Source organism: Arachis hypogaea, chromosome 7 (assembly GCF_003086295.3).
Source record: "Arachis hypogaea cultivar Tifrunner chromosome 7, arahy.Tifrunner.gnm2.J5K5, whole genome shotgun sequence".
NCBI classification, from domain to species: Eukaryota; Viridiplantae; Streptophyta; class Magnoliopsida; order Fabales; family Fabaceae; genus Arachis; species Arachis hypogaea.
The window spans coordinates 9,490,881-9,513,404 of NC_092042.1; the positions used below are offsets into that span (position 1 = coordinate 9,490,881).

Below are 22,524 nucleotides of genomic sequence, written 5' to 3' on the forward strand. Positions count from 1 at the left end.
CAATCTCAAGAACTCCTTTCTTCTGACTAGTCCCATTGTTCACAGGATTTCTTTCAGAAGTGTACATGAATTGGTTATTTGCAACCATTTCAATCAGTTCTTGAGCTTCAGTAGGCGTCTTCTTCAGATGAAGAGAGCCTCCAGCAGAGCTATCCAAGGACATCTTGGACAGTTCAGAGAGACCATCATAGAAAATTCCAATGATGCTCCATTCAGAAAGCATATCAGTGGGACACTTTCTGATTAATTGTTTGTATCTTTCCCAAGCTTCATAGAGGGATTCTCCTTCCTTCTGTCTGAAGGTTTGGACTTCCACTCTAAGCTTACTCAATTTTTGAGGTGGAAAGAACTTTGCCAAGAAGGCATTGACTAGCTTTTCCCAAGAGTCCAGGCTTTCTTTAGGTTGAGAGTCCAACCATGTCCTAGCTCTGTCTCTTACAGCAAAAGGGAATAGCATAAGTCTGTAGACCTCAGGGTCAACCCCATTAGTCTTGACTGTGTCACAGATTTGCAAGAACTCAGCTAAAAACTGATGAGGATCTTCCAGTGGAAGTCCATGGAACTTGCAATTCTGTTGCATTAGAGAAACTAATTGAGGCTTAAGCTCAAAGTTGTTTGCTCCAATGGCAGGGATAGAGATGCTTCTCCCATAGAAATCGGGAGTAGGTGCAGTAAAGTCACCCAGCACCTTCCTTGCATTATTGGCATTGTTGTTTTCGGCTGCCATGTGTTCTTTTTCTTTGAAGAATTCGGTCAGGTCCTCTAAAGAGAGTTGTGCTTTGGCTTCTCTTAGCTTTCTCTTCAAGGTCCTTTCAGGTTCAGGATCAGCCTCAACAAGAATGCCTTTGTCTTTGCTCCTGCTCATATGAAAGAGAAGAGAACAAGAAATGTGGAATCCTCTATGTCACAGTATAGAGATTTCTTGAAGTGTCAGAGGAAAAGAAGAGTAGAAGACAGAAGTAGAAAATTTGAACTTATCAAAGGAGATGGAGTTCGAATTTTGCATTAAGGAATAGTGTTAGTCCATAAATAGAAGGATGTGAGAAGGAGGGAAGCAATTTTCGAAAATTAAGTAAAAAATTTTGAAAACATTTTGAAAAACACTAATTAATTTTCGAAAACCAAGAGTGGGAAAGAGATCAAGTGATTTTTGAAAAAGATTTTAAAATTAGAAATCAAAAAGATTTGATTGAAAACTATTTTGAAACAGATGTGGTTAAGAAAATATGATTAGTTTTAAAAAGATGTGATTGAGAAGATATGATTTGAAAAATATTTTAAAAAGATTTGATTTTGAAAATTAAAAACTTGACTAACAAGAAAAGATATGATTCAAACATTAAACCTTTCTCAACAAAAAAGGCAATATACTTGAATTGTTGAATCAAATCATTAATTGATAGTAAGTATCTTTGAAAAAGGAAAGAAATTAATTTTGAAAACATATGATTGAAAAGATATGATTTGAAAAAGATTTGATTTTGAAAAACTTTGAAAACCTGAAAAAAATTGCATTGAAAAACAGAATCTTCCCCCTTGTGCCATCCTGGCGTTAAACGCCCAGAATGGTGCACATTCTGGCGTTTAACGCCCAAAAATATACCTTTTTGGGCGTTAAACGCCCAACCAGGTACCCTGGCTGGCGTTTAAACGCCAGTCTGTCCTTCTTCACTGGGCGTTTTGAACGCCCAGCTTTTTCTGTGCAATTCCTCTGCTGTATGTTCTGAATCTTCAATTCTTTGTATTATTGACTTGAGAAGACACCAATTAAAAATATTTTTGGATTTTTAATAATAAGAACAAATCAAAATGCAACAAGAATCAAACAACAATGCATGCAAGACACCAAACTTAGCAGTTTGTATACTACTGACACTAATGAAAATGCATATGAGACACACAAAACACTCAAGTCAATTGAATTTAAAGATCAGAGCACGAAAATCATCAAGAATTACTTGAAGATCCTTAAGACACATGAATGAATGCATGCAATTGACACCAAACTTAAGATGAGACACTAGACTCAAACAAGAAATTTTTTGGATTTTATGATTTTTTTGATTTTTTTTTTGTGCTTTTTCGAAAATTAAGTGGAAAAAGATATCAAAATTCTTAATGAGAATTCCAGGAATCATGCAATGTTAGTCTAAAGCTTCAGTCTAAAGGAATTAGACATGGTCAGCCAAGCTTCAGCAGAACATTGCATTCAAGAGCTAAATTGATGAAGATCAATCAGCTTTGGTGATGATGAGAACATCACCTTGAAACACTAGAATTCATTCTTAAGAACTTTGAAGAAAAAATACCTAATCTAAGCAACAAGATGAACCATCAGTTGTCCAAACTGAACAATTCCCGGCAACGGCGCCAAAAACTTGGTGCGCGAAATTGTGAACAATACTTTTCACAACTCTCATAATCCCCGGTCATGAACCCCAAAAACTTGGTGTTCAATACCATGGCATTACACAACTTCGCACAACTAACCAGCAAGTGCACTGGGTCGTCCAAGTAATAAACCTTACGCGAGTAAGGGTCGATCCCACGGAGATTGTTAGTATGAAGCAAGCTATGGTCATCTTGTAAATCTTAGTCAGGCCGACTCAAATGGATATGGTGATGAACGCATAAAAGTATAAAAGATAAAGATAGAGGTGCTTATGTAATTCATTGGTAAGAACTTCAGATAAGTGCATGAAGATGCCTTCCCTTCCGTCTCTCTGCTTTCCTACTGTCTTCATCCAATCCTTCTTACTCCTTTCCATGGCAAGCTTGTGTAGGGTTTCACCGTTGTCAATGGCTACCTCCCATCCTCTCAGTGAAAATGTTCCTATGCTCTGTCACAGCATGGCTAGTCATCTGTCGGTTCTCGGTCAGGCCGGAATAGAATCCAGCGATTCTTTTGCGTCTGTCACTAACGCCCCGCCTGCTAGGAGTTTGAAGCACGTCACAGTCATTCAATCATTGAATCCTACTCAGAATACCACAGACAAGGTTAGACCTTCCGGATTCTCTTGAATGCCGCCATCAGTTCTAGCCTATACCACGAAGACTCTGATCTCACGGAATGGTTGGCTCGGTTGTCAGGCGAGCACTCGGTTGTCAGGCGATCAACCATGCATCGTGCAATCAGGAATCCAAGAGATATTCACCCAATCGAAGGTAGAACGGAGGTGGTTGTCAGTCACACGTTCATAGGTGAGAATGATGATGAGTGTCACGGATCATCACATTCATCAAGTTGAAGAACAAGTGATATCTTAGAACAAGAACAAGCGGAATTGAATGGAAGAACAATAGTAATTGCATTAATACTCGAGGTACAGCAGAGCTCCACACCTTAATCTATGGTGTGTAGAAACTCCACCGTTGAAAATACATAAGAACAAGGTCTAGGCATGGCCGAATGGCCAGCCTCCCAATGATCTAAGATAGCATAAAAATGAAGATAGCTACCCAAGTCTGCAAATACAATAGTAAAAGGTCCTACTTATAGAGAACTAGTAGCCTAAGGTTTACAGAAATGAGTAAAAGACATAAAAATCCACTTCCGGGCCCACTTGGTGTGTGCTTGGGCTGAGCAATGAAGCATTTTCGTGTAGAGACTCTTCTTGGAGTTAAACGCCAGCTTTTATGCCAGTTTGGGCGTTTAACTCCCATTTGGGTGCCAGTTCCGGCGTTTAACGCTGGGATTTCTGAGGGTGACTTTGAACGCCGGTTTGGGCCATCATATCTTGGGCAAAGTATGGACTATTATATATTGCTGGAAATTCCAGGATGTCTACTTTCCAACGCCGTTGAGAGCGCGCCAATTGGGCTTCTGTAGCTCCAGAAAATCCACTTCGAGTGCAGGGAGGTCAGAATCCAACAGCATCTGCAGTCCTTTTTAGTCTCTGAATCAGATTTTTGCTCAGGTCCCTCAATTTCAGCCAGAAAATACCTGAAATCACAGAAAAACACACAAACTCATAGTAAAGTCCAGAAAAGTGAATTTTAACTAAAAACTAATAAAAATATACTAAAAACTAACTAGATCATACTAAAAACATACTAAAAACAATGCCAAAAAGCGTACAAATTATCCGCTCATCACCCCTCATCCAACACTTCCAAACACCATGGATAACCATTTATTTTAGTTAGTTAATTAGTTTGTTAGTTAGTTTGTTAGATAGCTTTAGTTTAGTTTTCATTTTATTTTCTCCATTTTCATTATAAGTGTTGGCTTATTGATCTTGTTTACTACACATTGTTGCCTCCTTATTGCCTAAATGCTAATTTAGCATTAATGTTTTTAGATAATATTTGTTGGATCCTATGATTGAGGTTATATTTTACTACTTGGTTTTGAGTTTTTCAGGCTTACCTTTTGAAAAACACCAAGTGATGAGAATTGCCTTCGAACTTGTAACTCTTCTTGAATTACATGATTTGGCCACCATGTGATTTGAGCCTTATTTTGTGATTAGGCAACCTCTTGATAGATGATGTTGTGCATTTACCTTAATGCATTGTGTTTCATGATCATACGCATCCATATGTTTTAGCTTGAATGCTTCCATGCTTCTTTAATGCTTGTCTTACCTTACAAGTTCACTTAAAGCATCTCAAGCATACTAGAATGAGTAAAGTGCATGCCTCTTTTGTGACATAGCTTTTTATGCTAATGTGTGTTCTAAACCGCGCAATTTAGAATTCACACACTTATTTGTCATTAATGTCACACTAACTCACTCACTCATTTCTAGTGATTTACCTCATTCCAACAATGTATGCTTCCTTGCTTTTGTTTTCTCATCTTATGGTGTTATATTTTTGTTTTTCATGATGAATGCACCACAAGCAATAACGGAAGCAAGACTAAGAACACGTAGCAATCTGGAGAGTCGCCGTACCCCCTTGCTCATCTTTGAGTGCACCGAGGACGGTGCAAACTTTTAAGTGTGGGGAGGTCGTCCGACCGTTCGGCGATTTTAGGTGACAAGTTTCTAATTCCAACACTTTTGCATTTCATTCTAGGATTTTAGGATTTTTACTTGCATTTTCTTATTTTTGCATATATATACAAAATAAGCTTAGTCAAAATAATGAAATCTTTCAAGATTTCTATCTATAGGGCACACCAATTGATTTAAGTGAAAACTTTTCATAGAACTTGGTTGAAATATATATATTGTGGATCATATTTTTGAGCTAAGAACACAAGCAAGTGAGATTTGAGCCTAATGATGTGGTTACATCTTATAACCAATTATTTTTCCTTCTTGTGTGCATTATTCTCTTTCTATGATTGTAATCTTTGATTTGTTTGATTCTTTATATCCATTATTTTGTGTATACATGCATTTATATGATTGAGGCCATCATTTCATTAGCTCACTCACCCATATAGCCTACCTTTTTATCTTCCTTTGTTAGCCATATTTGAGCCTACGCTTAACCCACTTGTTCTTAATTTTAGCACATTACAAGCCTAAAGCGGAAAACAATAAATGTCCTTAATTTGGATCTTTGATTAGCTTAGGCAAGTGTGTGTGAGTATCATTCAAGTGTGGGAACCTTGGGACATTGGGTGAATAAAAGGGTAGTTTTGTATTATTATTAGAAATATTGGGAATTTGGTACATACTCATGTATTGATCAAATGTAAAACCTTATGCATTGAGGCTCTTGTATATAGAAAGAAAAAAATGAGAAAAAGAAAAGAAAGAGAAAAGAAAAATAATATGGAAAAGAAAAAAAAGAGAAAAAAATAGAAAAAGAAAGAAAAAGAAGAAAAAGAAAGAAATAAAAAGGGGACAAAATGCCCCAAATCTAAGTATAGTCCAATAAAATCAATGCGTAGGTGTTGTGAAATTAAAAAGGAATACATGAGTATGTGAAAAAGTGAGGAATGGGTAGTTAGATTAGAACTTAATTGTATAGGATGTCATAGGCTAGGTGGGAAGTTTAAACTTATCAAAGATTCAAATTCCAAGCCCACTTAACCAAATATGCATCCTACCTTGACCCTAGCCCCATTACAACCTATGAAAAGACCTCATGATATATGTATGCATGCATGAAATATTTGTTGATTGTTAGAAGAAAAAAACAAATCTTAGAAAGCATGATTAGGAGAGAATTGAGAGAATCAACCCTAAACACTTGAGCGAATAGAGTGCAAACACATCCGGTAAGGGTTCGATGCTCAATTACATGCTTCCACCTATGATCATCTCTTCTCATGCAAGTTTGTAAAAATATTTAATAACTCAATTCAATTGTGAAGTAGACTTGCTAGTCCTTAGCCCTTGTGCATATATGCTTCTTGGGAATTAATTTATTTTGACCAAGCAATTGCATTCATGTAGATAGTTGCATATAGGTAGATTGCATTTAGTTAGTTTTCATTGAATAAATGTTGATCCCTTTGCTTTCTCTTGGTTTAAGCATGAGAGGACATGCTTGGTTTAAGTGTGGGGAGGTTGACAAACCCTAATTTGACGGTTTATCTTGTATTGATTTTAGGGGATTTTATAATCTTTTACCCACATTTATTCAATGAAATAGCATGGTTTTGTATATTGTCCTTTAATTGTGCTTAAGAGTGAAAACATGCTTTTTAGGACTTAAAATAGCTAAATATAATTCTCCTTGATTCCATTAGATGCCTTGATATGTTTGTTAAGTGATTTAAGGTTTAGGAGGCAAAGATTGGATCAAGGGAATGAAGAAAAAGCATGTAAAGTTGGAGAACTCATGAAGAAATGAAAGAACCGGAAAGTTGTCAAGCCGACCTCTTCGCACTTAAACGACCATAACTTGAGCTACAGAGGTCCAAATGATGCGGTTCCAGTTGGGTTGGAAAGCTAACATCCGGGACTTCGAAATGATATAAATTTTGCCATATGTTGCTTCGCGTTCAGGGGCGCGCACGCGCACTTTGCGCGCGCGCGCCGATTCTGTCCGTGGCCCACTTTAATGAAATCGTCCCCAGCGGTTTTAGGAGCCTTGTGGGCCCAATCCAACTCATTTCTGATGCTATTTAAGTCAAGGATTGAAGAGGGATGAGGCATCTAGTTACCATTAGTTTAGTTTAGTAGTTAGAATTAGTTTCTAGAGAGAGAAGCTCTCACTTCTCTCTAGAATTAGGATTAGGATTAGGATTAGTTCTTAGATCTAGATTTTAATTCATCTTCTTTTACTTCTATCCTCTCAATTCCTTGTAGTTACATTCATTCTTCTTCTATTCTTTTGGTGTAATCTCTTTTATGTTGTTCTTATGTTTTGTTGTAGATCTACTTTTGTTTCTTCTACTTTCTTCCAATTCAAATAGAGGTAATTCATGTAGATCTTGTTTCCTTTAATTGTTGTTGCTAATTCTTTACATTTGATTGTTGTTAGAAGTAATTCTTGTTGTCAATTTACTATGCTTTTCTTTTGTGCCTTCCAAGTGTTTGATGAAATGCTTGGTTGGATTTTAGAGTAGAATTTTATACTCTTGGCTTGGAAAGGTAACTTAGGACCTCTTGAGTTACTAATGTCCAAGTGATTGATGATTGGGAGCCATTTACTCTAGTTCTCACTAATTGGATTAGTGGAGAGTTAGGACTTATGGACTAGGATTGATATAGCTCATTTGACTTTCCTTTACTACTAGTTAGAGGATGATTTAATGAGATTAATCCTTGCCAATTCTCATATTGTGGTTAGTGATTAGGATAGAGATCCTTGACCACCAACCCTTGCCAAGACCTTTTTAGGCCTTAGTTTACTTTCTTGCCATTTATCTTTCATGCTTCATATCAAAACCCCAAAATAACTCACAACCAATAACAAGACACTCTATTGTAATTCCTAGGGAGAACGACCCGAGGTTCAATACTTCGGTTTATAAATTTAGGGGTTTGTTTTAGTGACAAACAACTTTTTGTATGAAAGGATTAGTGATTGGTTTAGAAACTATACTTGCAACGAGAATTCATTTGTGAATTCTAAACCGTCAAAAAATTCATTCATCAAGGACGCGAGAAACGCGTCCCATCGGAGGAACTGGTAGCGACATCGCCAGAATAATGCAGGAACTGCGCCATAGGGTCTAGAACCTAGAGCGACAACTAGCTGACCAGGAACACGACCAGCGAACCACCGACCCCAGCTACTCCCCGTCTCCCAAAATCCGAGAGAGAGCCTCCCACCAGAGTCACTCCCGGTACACCTCCGCCTCCAAAACGGAAGCGAAAAGCAGCTGGGAAGACTCGCCTATCCCGAGGAGACAAAATGACACAATCATCTACTCCCGAGACAAGGAAACACGCCCCACGGGGCGAGATCATGAGGGCGGGGAAGAGAGGTATGGGAGGACACGGCGACCCGTAATAATGGGCGCCACCCCGTTCCACCGATCCATCCTCGAGGTTCGGTTGCCGAAGCACTTCGACAAACCAACGGACATGAGATATGATGGAACCCAGGATCCTCTGGAACACCTCACGGCCTTCGAGGCTAGAATGAATCTGGAGGGAGTAGGAGACGAGGTGAAGTGCTGCGCCTTCCCGGTCACCCTGGCAGGACCCGCGATTCAGTGGTTTAACGGCCTCCCGTAGGGATCCATCTGTGGTTTTTTGGACATCAGTCGTGCCTTCTTAGCTCAATTCACAACCTGGATAGCAAAGGCAAAACATCCGATTAACCTACTTGGGATAACCCAAAGGCCCGGGGAGCCGACCAGGAAATACTTGGACCGGTTCAACGATGAATGCTTAGAAATCGACGGTTTAGCCGACTCGGTGGCCAGCCTTTGTCTGACGAACGGCCTCCTTAATGAGGACTTCCAAAAACACCTCACCACAAAGCCGGTTTGGATGATGCATGAGATCCAAACCGTAGCCAAGGAATACATAAATGATGAGGAAGTCAGCCAAGTCGTGGCTGCCAATAAACGGCAACCCTCCTACAATCAACCCAGGCAACAAGGTAACGGAGAAAGACTGAAGGAGTAGGCCAGAGACGGAAGTTTGAGCAAGGCACCCAAACTGTTTTCCCGGGTTAGAAAATTCACCAATTACACCCCACTCACCCTCCCCATCATGGAAGTTTATCAGCAAATAGCCGAGAAAGGAATCTTGTCGAAACCCCGACCACTCAAAGACCGCACTGGGGGAAACAAGAGCCTCTACTGTGATTACCATAAGGGCTATGGGCACCAAACACAGGACTGCTTCGACCTGAAGGATGCACTAGAACAAGCGATAAGGGACGGCAAACTGAACGAATTCTCCCATCTTATAAGGGAGCCGAGGAGACGACATCGCGACCAGAATGAGGAGGGCAAGACCCGATCGGCGAAACGGCGACAAGAGCCAGAAGACAATGACCACTAACTCATCGTGATAAATGTAGTAACCACCAAAAACACTGCGCCAAGATTGAGATCGGTGCACAAGAAAGACACCAAGGTCCTGGCAGTCTCTTCCTCGTCGGTGCAAAGTTCCAAGAAGCCTCCACCCATTTCTTTCGGCCCAGAAGATCAATGGTTCGACGAGGCCCCTGAAAGCCCACCCATGGTCATCATGGCCAGGGTGGGAACCGACCTCGTCAAACGAATCCTTGTGGATACGGGAGTGGACTCGAACATTATGTTTCGCAACATGTTTGATGCACTGGGGTTACGGACGCCGACCTGTCGACTCACCAGCACGGGGTCATAGGACTAGGCGATCTTTTCATCAAGCCAGATGGGGTAATAGCTCTACCGGTTTCTGTGGGACAGGGACAAGGCCGAAGGTCAATAATGGCCGAGTTCGTGGTTCTACGGGACTCCACAGCCTACAACATCATCCTAGGAAGGAAAACGATTAACAATGTTGAAGCGGTAATCAACACGAAGCTACTGGTTATGAAGTTCGTTACTGATGACGGATCTGTGGGTCCATAAGAGGAGATATAGAAACGGCAGTCGCTTGCGACAACGCCAGCCTCTCCCTGAGGAAGAGGTCTAAAGAGGCCTCGGGAGTGTTCCTTCCTGACCTAGACGCCAGAGTTGACGATAAGCCCAGACCAGAACCAGAGGGGGACCTGAAAAAGTTCAGGGCCGGTGACACGGAGGAAAATTTCACGTTTGTTAATAGAAACCTCCCACATGAATTGAAAGAGCCTCTACTGGAAATGATCAGGGCCAATGGAGATCTATTCGCTTGGACACCAGCTGATATGCCATGAATAGACCCCCATGTCATGTCTCATCACCTGGCTGTCAAATCGGACACCCGTCCAGTAGCCCAAAGGAAAAGGAAGATGTCGCAAGAAAGAGCTGAGGAGGTGGCCAGGAAGACGGCCAGCCTCTTAGAAGCAGGTTTTATACGAGAACTAGAATACTCGACCTGGCTGTCAAATGTAGTTCTGGTAAAAAAGCACAATGGCAAATGGAGAATGTGCGTAGACTATTCCGACCTCAACAAGGCATGCCCCAAGGACTGTTTTCCCCTTCCCAACATAGATGCACTCGTTGACGCGGCGGCGGGATACCGGTATCTAAGCTTCATGGATGCCTATTCCAGCTACAACCAAATACCGATGCACCGACCCGACGAGGACAAGACAACATTTATAACACCTGGGGGAACTTATTGCTACAAGGTTATGCCATTCGGCCTGAAAAACACAGGAGCAACGTACCAAAGGCTGATGAACAAAATATTTGGCAACCTCATAGGCAAGACAGTGGAAGTCTACGTAGATGACATCCTCGCAAAGACTACACAGCCCCCCGACCTCCTGAGCAACCTGGGAAGTGTATTCGCATCTCTTCGACAACACGGCATAAGGCTCAACCCCCTCAAATGCGTTTTTGCCATGGAAGCGGGAAAATTCCTAGGATTCATGATAACCCAAAGGGGAGTAGAAGCCAATCCCGAGAAATGCCAAGCAATACTCCAAATGAAGAGCCCGGGCTATGTCAAGGACGTCCAGAGGCTGGCAGGTCGTCTCACCTCGTTATCCCGCTTCCTCGGGGCTTCGGCAGCAAAGGCCCTGCCCTTCTTTAATCTGATGAGAAAAGGAATAGCATTTGAATGGACCCCCGCATGCGAGGAAGCGTTCAGACACTTCAAGAAAATCCTAGCAACACCCCCTGTGCTCGGAAAGCCCAAGGCCGGAGAAACACTATACCTATACCTAGCCATAACGGGGGAAGCCCTGGCAACAGTTCTAGTATGAGAAGAGGGGAAGGCTCAACAACCAGTCTACTTCGTGAGCAGAGCCCTACAAGGGGCAGAACTGAGATACAGCAAACTGGAGAAGCTAGCTCTGGCGCTCCTGACCTCTTCTCGAAGATTAAAACAATACTTCCAAGGCCACCAGATTGTCATTAGAACGGACCAAGGAATCCGACAAGTGCTTCAAAAACCTGATTTAGCGGGAAGGATGATGACTTGGTCCATTGAGCTCTCCCAATATGACATACGGTACGAACCTCGGAATGCGATCAAGGCACAAGCAATGGCAGACTTCCTGGTAGAAGTAACGGGGGAGCCAACCGAAGAGACGGGCACACGGTGGAGGCTCCACGTTGACGGGGCCTCCAACCAAACGTCCGGGGGTGCCTGAATAATCTTAGAAAGCCCAGCTGGGGTCGTATACGAGCAGTCGATCAAGTTCAAGTTCTCCATTTCGAACAACCAAGCAGAGTACGAAGCTCTCCTAGGAGGCTTAGCCCTGGCAAAAGAAGTCGGAGCAACGAGGTTGGAAATATGCAGCGATTCACAAGTCGTCACCTCGCAAGTAAACGGGAGCTACCAAGCCAGGGACTCGCTACTACAAAAGTACTTGGAAAAGGTCAAGGAATTGAGCAAGCCATTCGAGGAGGTCATGATCCAACACGTTCCAAGGGAAAGGAATACACCGGCAGACCTCCTATCCAAGTTGGCCAGCACGAAACCAGGAGAAGGCAACCGATCTCTCATTCAAGGCATGATGAAGGAGCCAGTGGTTACCCTGTACCTGTCAGGGCTGAGCCCCTCCTGGATGGATCCCATCACTAGCTTCCTGGAAAGCGGTAAACTCCCCGACGACGAAAAGGATGCTAAAATATTGAGAAGGGAGGTGGCCAAATACGTGATCATTCAGGGACATTTGTTCAAAAAGGGACTCAGCCAACCCCTATTAAAATGCCTGCATCCCGACCAGACGGACTATGTACTCAGGAAAGTCCTGAAGGGTGTTGCGGCCATCACATAGGGGGCAAAGCCCTAGCAAGGAAGCTAATACGAGCTGGATACTACTGGCCATTGATGATGGCAGATTCTAAAGAATTTGTGAGAAAATGCGTCAAGTGTCAAGAGAACGCCAACTTCCACAAAGCACTAGCTTCCGAACTGAGCCTTTTAACGTCCTCCCGACCCTTCTCACAATGGGGAGTTGACCTCTTGGGACCTTTCCCGGTTGGTCCAGGACAAGTTAAATACCTCATCGTCGCCATCGACTACTACACCAAGTGGATAGAGGCCGAGCCACTGGCCAGCATATCCTCATCCAATTGCAGGAAGTTCATATAGAGACAGGTGATAACTCGGTTCGGCATCCCAGAGGTCGTCATCTCAGACAACGGGACCCAATTCACTGACAAGAAGTTCACAGAGTTCCTCACAGGCCTGGGCATAAGGCAAAAATTCTCCTCGATAGAACATCCTCAGACAAACGGCCAGGTCGAGTCCGCCAACAAAATCATCCTGTCAGGACTCAAGAAGCGGCTGGATAATAAAAAAGGTTCCTGGGCCGACGAACTTGCCTCGGTCCTCTGGTCCTACCGAACAACCGAGCAGTCGTCCACGGGGGAAACCCCCTTTCGGCTAACGTACGGGCTAGACGCGGTGATACCCGTGGAAATCAGTGAACCAATCCCACGGCTACTCTTAAAGGGAGTAGAGGAAGCCGTAGAAAAGGACTTAGCAGACGAGACCAGGGAGATGGCCCACTTGTCGGAAACAACGCTCAAGCAAAGAATGGCCCTGCGACATAACGCCAATGTACTCAAAAGAGAATTCGAACAAAACGACCTCGTCCTAAGACGCAACGACATCGGCTTACCGACCCCTGGAGAAGGCAAACTGGCGACAAAATGGGAAGGTCCCTACAGAGTTAAAGAGGTGATCGGCAAAGGAGCCTACAAGTTGGAGAAGCTCAATGGCAAGGAGATCCCGAGAACATGGAATGCGGACAACCTGAGAAGGTTTTATTCCTAGCCCATGCATGGTGACCAAACAAGCTAAGTGGTTTACCTCGTAACAATACCTTTGCTATGACTATAGACTTGTTTGATTACCGGTTAAATTGTACTTGTCCATATTTTGTTTTCTTTTGTTTACTTTTCTTGGCCAACTCATCGCGCAAACGAGTCTCACAAAATGCGTGCCGAACGACACAACGATATACGGCCCCGGGACTGATCACCCCGGGAGCCCCCTAAGCCAAGGCCATAACAAAACGGCCACAACAAAGAAAGAACTCGACTTTGACAAAATACCAACATAACGGTAAAAACGAATAAGCTGGCAAACGGAAAAACGAAAGCAACATAATAAGCAAAGAAATGTATCCACAAACCAACCGAACTGTTAGCAAGTCACGACAAAAAAGTTTTAATTCCAAGAAGTTCTACAACAAACCCATAAAAACACAAGGTACAGGAAGTCACTTCTTTGGCATGTCGACAACCTTGCCGTCCTTGATAGTCTTGAAAACACCAACCGCCGATGTGTCGAAATCAAGAGCAATGATCTTCACTTGAGCCTTAAGGGCCTCTTCGGTCATAAAAATCGCATTCTTCCCTTGCTCTCTAACTTCCTTGTGCTTCCTCTTGAATTCATCGGCCTCGTCCCGAGCAGTCGTAGCGGCTGCAACGGCTGTGTCCCGTTCCTTCTCCAAAACGACCACTCGACCTTGCGCAGCACTTAACTGACTCTTCAAAGTCATCTCATGCTCCGTCGACGAGACACAGAAGCGTCGGCAGTCTTCAACTTCTCTTCGGCTGACGCGGCCTTCTTCTCGGCAGCCTCAAGCTTATTCCCCGCCTCGGCCAGCTGTTCCTAGAGTGTTTCAACTTGGGCCTTGAGCTTATTATTGGCTGTGGCGGTGGTCTCGAGTTTCCGATGAAGCGACGCCATACCTGACAGCTCAAACTCAGCCTTCTGGGCTATGGCCGCACCGCGAAGGAGAGTGCGAGACATCCATCGAGCTTACCCCGAAAGGTCGGTACCATGGAAATGTTCCTCCGTGCCGGGAAGCAATTGGGTATCTATGAACGACCCGGCATCGAAGTTCCTTTCCATCACGGTAAGGACCCCCTCGGGGCTAGATTGCGACCTTTGTCTTTTGGGAGTCAGAATAACCCTCAACTCCTCATCCTCATCCTGATGAGCGGAAGAAGAGTGCCCGGTACCCGCCACTTCCTGGAGAACGGGAGAACCATGCGTTGGATTGACAATTTGGTCCGGCATGACTACGTCAGGAGGGGTAGGCGCCATTTGTGTCCCCTCGTTCTCGGGAGGCGCCACTGATTGCTCTCCGGCCTCCTTACTATCCTCTTCCTCTAAGAAAGTCTTGTACAAATTCTCAAGGCCGGTCACTTCAGCAGACATCCCCACAAATGGCGCCAATGTACGGTTAGTCGTATACCGGATGGTTCGGGTAGTGATTTGAGTTGGTGGAGTGTGCTTGGTTCAGCGACTGTGCTGGAGGTGGTCCAACCGAGCAGCCGAGGTCTCGTTGTGGAGAGACGGGGGGTGTTACCTGCAAAGATACGCCGACGCTCAAGTCAGTCAGTGTGCAGGCGAAAAGTGGGTAGGTGGTATGTGTGACGTACCTTGGGGAAAGGGTAGGTCCTTTCCCATTTATACGTGTCAGAGATGAGCCCTGCAAGGACAGGCCCACCTCCTTCGAAGGTTCCTCACAGCTGCAGGGGCGAGCTGTCAAGGACGCGTGTTCGGGTCGCGTGGTGAGCTGTACGTGCCCGACCGTTCGGGTCGGGTCGTCAGGGGGTCAGGTTGACCCGCAAGTGGCTTGGGCCAGACCGTAACATAAGGTAATAAAGATGATGACAGATCTAAGTTCCCCCCAAAAACGCTAACAAAATATATTACACCTTGACTTCTGCATATAAAACTTTCTACCTAGTGAGCTTTTTATTTCAATATTTTTTATGCCTAGGTGAGATTTAAATTCTTAATTTTTTAGTTAATTGATGAGTCCGGAATCTGATAATAATTAATTTTAATAAGAATATATAAAGAATACATAAGATTAACCACTAAATATTTTTTTTAATTTTTTTTTGTTTAAAAGTTTTTAAAATAAAAAACTCATTTTTCTTTCTCTGTCAATTTTTTTTTTTTGTTTATCAAATTATTAACATGAATAACTTCTGACATAAATTTTTTTTTATGATACTGTAAATCAAATTAAGAAGGTTGTAAATTATCAATAATTACCAATAACGTCATTTTCTTTCTTTCTCTTATTTTCTTTACCAATATTTTTTATTTTTTGTGGTGTTCTTGAAACTCACCAAAAAGTCATGATATGCATGCATGGGCAGCATGGTTTCTTTAATTCATTACAGATGTTTGAATTTTTTTTTTCAGAAGAACCAAATTAAAAGAAAAATAATAGGACAGTGAGTTCTGTGAGTTGATAAATTGTGATTGAATTATGTTTTTAAGATAAAAATATAAATGAAAATAAATTCTTTTTTTTATTGTGTTTTATCTATATATTTGTAATAAAATGAATTTTGCTATTATATCTCAAAAACAATATTTAAAACTATAAATATCATAAACCGATTTTCAACGTAATTTTAGTAGCAAGTACGCTTACAGTAATTATTAATGTTATCAATTTTAATTTTTTTTTTTTTTTGTTAAGAAATCAAATGATGAACTAGCAGGCTACATCATGAGCCATTGTATGTAATTATAAAAGTGCATGTATCTATCAAACTTTTTTTTAAATGAGAAAGTAATTTCGATTTAAATTGTTCTAAAACGTCTAAGATATTCATTAATCCTTAAAAAACATTTTATAATTTTCTAATAATTTTAAAAAATTCTTTTTAATTTGTATGTATTAAATGATCCTTGTAGATTTGCTTAAACGAACGAGTGAACAAACCACTCGACTAATCCAAAATAATTTGTCATACTCGTTTAGATACCTTAAAAGAACAAATTTCTTTACCTTTTCCTTAGGATTTTTTTTTCCATGAATCAAAATTTGAATTTTTCTTGAAAACAAATTGTTATTCACATTCTAACAAATAAGATAACAATGCTACATAAACAGAACTAAATTCAGGTGTAAAACAAATTAAAAAACTCTACGAAACACTGAAAAAAAAAAGTTCCTTCAATTTAATTGGATGAGAACAAATTAAAAAAACTCTATAAAATACTGAAATAAAATTATTAAGAGTACTAAAATATGTTATTTTATATATTATTTTTAATTTAATAAATAAATATTAATTTTTATTATAAAAAATACTTAAAAAGTTGTCAATTTTTATGTTATTTTTAATTTTATAAATAAATATTAATTTTATTATAATAATAAAAAATTATAATATACTAAAATAGAGTATTATAAAAAAATATTATATAAAAAATACTAAAAATATAAAAAAAGATTAAATATATTTAAAAAAATAATATTATAATTTAATATTATATTTTTTAATAATTAATTAATTATTTATCTAGAAGTGATTTTAACTAATATTATCCAAACAATATTTATATTATCAAAATTAATTTTAGTAAGAATTGTCAAACATAAATCACGTTGGCACAAATTCACTTCTACCTAAAATCAATTTTACAAAATTACTTCCATTCAAACTCCAGTTTGCCCAAGGTAAATCCAAACACACACCTATTCATCGTGACTATGTGAAGTTGGAATTATGATGCAGCGGCACAATGGACAAGAATACCGCGACTGACAATTGGCACAACGTCCAAACCAGCGGAGCATGCAGCGATCATGGAAAACATGCGAGCAATTTGTGCGAACAACTCCTACACTTGAATCTTCATTACCATCGCCAAACTTCTCCAAGCAAATAGCGCATTCAGCATCATCATTATAGATATCAGAATCTTGAACAATAATGTGCGTGGACAGCGTGGTAACATGAAGGTTCACAACAATCTCTGGCATGTAAGAGTAATAATTTTCACGGCGCCGCCTTAGAATCCATCTTGCAGTTATGCCTACGGCAGGTAAAATTTGGTCCAATAACTCAGGGATACAGGCACTGAAGAGAAGATTTTATGTAACAAGATTGTGTCTTTTCTGTTGAAGTCTGTAACTGTAAGTGGAGTACAATTACATGGGATATTTGAGGAAACCAAGATTGTTTTATTGGCTGTAGTTGTAGTCGAAGAAAAGTTTGGGTTTGACCGAGGGGTAATTTGGATCAATTCCTCAGTGCAATTCACAATGATGGAGAAGCAATCACCTAAGTAAAACTTCTGTGGTATAGCTGGGTCTTCAATGGAAGTGATTTGCCACTTAGAAATGGTGAACTCCATGGCAAAATAACAAAAGTGATTTGGTCTACTCTATGTTTATACTTTATATGTTTCTGTAGCTTTTATAGTTTATACACTCCTGATTATTTTTAATAGGTTAACAAAAAAATCTTATCTTATCTTTATTGTTCTTTTTAAACAAATCGACTGGTTATGTGAAATAGAAATAATAATTTAGTTTTGCTTTCAGTTATTTAATTGGATGATTTTTAATTCATTGGATTTAAGCTAAATAATTAATTTTTATTTCAACCAATTCTTTGGTTTTGCGAAACAAAAGTAATGATCTAACTTTTCTGTTTTCTCCTAGTCAATGAAATGTAAATTCTTCATTGACATTTAATTATTTAATTTATATAATGATACATTAGATATTGATAATTAATAAATATCTACTGTGATTTCTTTTTATTATTGCTTGAGGACCTGTTTTTACACTTTGACCTCTGCCGCCAATTCGTTTCACATATTGTTTACATAATTTTTTTTAACGATTCTCACTTTAATTCTTTTTAGAAACATTCGACAAGCAAAAAATAATCACAACTTTGTGTCTAGCCAGATAATGTAATGTTATTCAATAAATATAATCCAAAAAAAATAAATAAAGAAATAAAAGTGACGAATTATCATTAATATAATAAAACCAGAACTATTATTTAATTCATACATTCCAGCAATCTTCTAGTCCTTATTATTTCAGCAAACCCTACAATACAACAGAAACTTATCCACTATATATGTATATGAATTTAAGTAAAAGATTGTATTTAGAACTAATAGCCATCGGAGTTGCCTAGGATCTAAGTTCTATGGTAATAAATATGATGACAGATCTAAGTTCCCCCAAAAACGCTAACAAAATATATTACACCTTGACTTCTGCATATAAAACTTTCTAACTAGTGAGCTTTTTATTTCAATATTTTTTTATACCTTGGTGAGATTCAAATTCTTAATTTTTTAGTTAATTAAGAGATCAATAATAATAAAATTTTATCTTAATGTGAACATTTAAAGAGGATGAATCCAAATATATATGTGATAAAATTGTTGATTGAACATTTAAAATTTTATACCTTGATTTTTCTTTTCCAAAAAAAAAAAAAACTATATATACGTGGTAGAAATGTTGATTGATATTTTGTTGGAAGACTAAAACTATGACAATCGAATTTTGATTGTTATCTTGTAAGAAAATTAAAGAAGAAAATTGATAACGAAGAATTGATCTCTTTTTAAATAAGATGTGCTTGTTCACTTTAGTAACTCTATCACGTAGATTTTATTTTATCAAACAAATTCATACTCTTTAATATTAATTATTGTATTTATTAAATAGATTCACAAAATTCAATTTTTTCTATCTCTATTATTTTAGCCAAAACAATCGCTTTGATCTTTTGTTAATCAGTAATAGTTCGAGAAGTTTTGAATGAGGCCCTCGAAAACTTGATGAAAATAAATGTTTTTTTTTCCCTACATGCAAAGTCTTGATTTAATGGTCAAAATTCATGAAAACGGCGTCGTGTTGACGCTTAAAAGAAAAATTTAAATGGCTGAAGTTGAAACGTGAAGCCCAAACCCCCCCCCCGGTTCTCTTTCTTCCCCCTCTCGCTCAAAAAACTCTAATCTGTCCCCTGATCCCCTCACTCCCTCTCTTCTCTTCGAAGTTCCAACAGCCACCAGCCCATCACCCACTAGCCACCATCCGAAACCCATCACTCACACTCGTCGCCGAACCCTTCTCCTCGCCGTGGGTGCCATCGTCGCCAGTGGAAAAGTCCGCTTGGCCATCTTCTCGACGTTCTTCCTCTCCTGGCCATCATACGAAGGTTTGCGTCAAGCTCCTGCCGTCGCCGTCGCGAAGGATTGCTGGGTCCGTTGATCATTATTTGTCAGAGCTCACGGTCTCTCTGTCCGAGCTCACTTCCTTGTTCGAGCTCTCTCTCTGGCTCTTTCTGTTTGAGCTCACTTCCCTTCTTCGTCGCTGTCACTTACGATTCTGTCGTTGCCGTCACTTCCTTTCTCCCTCGCTGTCGGTACTTCAATTTATTTTTGCTTGTTTTCAACTTTTTTTTAATAATACTGATTCTGTGATTCTGAGTTGCTAGGTTTACTATTTTGAGTTGCTGAGTTAGTATAATAATGATTTTGTGATTCTAAGTTGCTGGAATTAATATTCTGAATTGCTGCTGCTTGTTTGAGTTAATTTTGTTTATGGTTAATTTTGTTAGTTTCTGATTTTCTAATTTGAAAGATGCAATCACAAAATGATTTTCTGAGTTAAATTCGTTTTATACAATAAAAATATATCTTAATGTTGGTTTTTTCTTGGTAAAATATTATGTTTGTTATTTTTATGCATTTTGATTTTGTTTAGTGATAAATTTTGTTAATATATGTTTGTTATTTTTATGCATTTTGATTTTGTTTAGTGATAAATTTTGTTAATATATGTTTGTTATTTTCTGAGTTTGGGTAATTTGTGTTTTGTACTGTTATGAAAATTGAGACTAATTGATTATAAAGGGTGATTTGTGTAAATTGTATTGTTTTGTTTGAATGGTGCAGGCTAAAATTGAAGGAGCATATGCAGTACTGCATCAATTACTCTGAGAAGATAAGCAAGCTTGCCAAGGTTCAGAATCAGAATCAGACTTTGAAAAATTAACATAATACTTAAACATCATAAATGAGGCTGTTATATTAGTTTAGTCATCAACTTTTTCAAATTTCTCAAACTCATGCTGTTATAGAGTGTTAATATTTTAACTAGTTCTGATCAAGCATGTCAGATTTGAATTCGAGATATTATCAGTTATATATTCTTGTTCTTTTTGGATTTCAAGTCATTGTAAAAATGTGAGAATTTTGTTTTAATTAGATATGCAGTTTTTTTTTCTATGTAGTATCTATTGATTTGGTTTTGAAATTTTAATTAAAATAAAACAATTTTCTTTTTTTCATGGTATCTGTTGATTTGGTTTTGAAACTTTAATTAAAATAAAACAGAAAATTTTAGTTATACATGTAACTTAGTCAATTAATTTAATAAAACGAAAGCCTTTGGAGGAACAGTGCCAGGGGGAGCAAAAAAAATTTAATATATTTAAAATTATATATTAAATTTTTATATAATTTTAATGTATATTTAATTAAATCGGTTTAATTATGGTTCGACTTCGATTGAACCATTAACTATTGAATCAATTACATGATTGATTCAATGACCGATCTGATTCTTACAATTTTTGATAATCTGATGTCAAGTAATAGATAGAATCTTTAATATTGCGCTGATTCTCACAATTTTTGATAACCTGATGTCAAGTAATAGATAGAATCTTTAATATTGCGCGTGTGCTTATGATGTGAATGAGTTTGTATTGTTCTGAATGAATTTTTAATATTTAGAATCGAAAATTGTCCAATTTATCTGACAAAAAAAAATTATTCTAAATTTTTAAACTATATATTTTAAATTAATTATGGTCATTGAATAAATATACTTTTAATGAATACAATTTAGATTTTTTTAATTATTTTTTTTAGCTAATTTATTATTAATAACAAAAATAAATTCTTCTAATGTATAAAGTAAAAACTTTCGTGGCTTTTTTTACTACTATAATCTTCTTGATCACTATTTTTTTTGTCATTTTAAAGCATTTATTCTCTTTATATAAAAGTGTATATTGAATTAAAAAATAACATAATAAATAAAATAAAAATATATAAAAAATAATAAATTCTATCGTTGCTAACTTTTTATTATTACTTTTTAAATAGTAAATTTTTTTCTATATACCGAATATGTTTGAGAAAAATAAAATAGAGAGAATTCAACTAAAAAGTTAGATTAGTTAAAAGATAGCTCAATAGCTAATATGAAAAACAGACTACAATGAAATTATTAAAAAATTAATTATTAGAAGAAATTTGAATATAAATTGGTTGAAGATAGATAAATGACTGCGACTCTAGTGGCCGCGGTAGTGGTGGCTAGCGGTGATTATCGGGTGACTAACCAATAAAATGATGACAGGTGCATTATGCATTGGTGTCTTTAACTTGTATTTAAGTGTCTAAACACAGTAACTATTTTTTGTTTACTGCAAGGATATTTTTGTAAATAAGTGATGTTCCAAAAGATAAAAATGTCAATTTGTGAAATGGCTTTGGAGAAGAAATGGTGTGGTCGGCCTCCGCCGAAAATTGACGAAATGAGTAACGGACATCGTTGGACAAAATCAACTCGAAATGGAGGAAGACCACGTTGGTTATGTGTCGAATGTTGTGGCCTTATTTACTGTAGCCATGGTCGAAGGTGGAAGTTGATTTTAAACTCAGCGGTGTGTTAATGGTTGAAGAAGTGGAAGAATGTGGCACTGGTCCGTCTGTGAAAGGCGTTTGATAGTTCCTATGTTGTAGGATTGGCGTCATCGAGTTTTTTCGGACTGTTTGAGTATTCGAAGCAGAAGGGAATAACTGTTGAAGGTGATGTGATTAGAGCTCTGAGTTGTTTTCAGGTTGAAGAAAAGTGCCTCCTTTTTTTTCTATGGGACATGGAAGATGGATCTTTGTTAGTCCAAATGGGTTAATTTTTTTTGTCAAAATAGGTTTGGATTTTGGCTAATAGTTTGTGATTGATGAGTTATTTGTCTAAACTGTTCGGAAGAAGGTTGGCTACGCCGACCACGACGATCGGACACAAAAGGCACTGTTCAAGCCTTCAAGGGGATATCTCTGTGTTGCTTAATTCTCATTGATGATATTTTTGAATATGGATCTTCTAAATTTTAAATTTTTATTTTAGAGGGTAAAATATGATCTCTCATCTTTGAATAGTTTCTTTTTCATATTTTTTCTTAGTCCTATCTATAAAATAAATAGTAAAAGATCATACTTTACTTTTTAAAGTGAAATTCAAAATTTAAAAAATCCAAAT

The 22,524-nt window shown here is 38.6% G+C and overlaps 1 long non-coding RNA gene and 1 other non-coding gene across 3 annotated transcripts; both read left to right on the forward strand.

The window, feature by feature from the left end:
- The first annotated feature begins 217 nt into the window (after positions 1-217).
- Positions 218-325, forward strand: LOC112704216 (small nucleolar RNA R71). The gene has a single exon (XR_003154852.1). It is a non-coding gene; the product is annotated as a small nucleolar RNA R71 (small nucleolar RNA).
- An 18,815-nt stretch (positions 326-19,140) lies between these two features.
- Positions 19,141-20,525, forward strand: LOC140174195 (uncharacterized). Of its 2 annotated transcripts, none has more exons than XR_011863420.1 (2): positions 19,141-19,611; positions 20,148-20,525. It is a non-coding gene; the product is annotated as an uncharacterized lncRNA (long non-coding RNA). The 2 variants fall into 2 exon arrangements; XR_011863419.1 differs by having other exon boundaries at positions 19,351-19,615.
- The last annotated feature ends 1,999 nt before the right edge of the window (positions 20,526-22,524 follow it).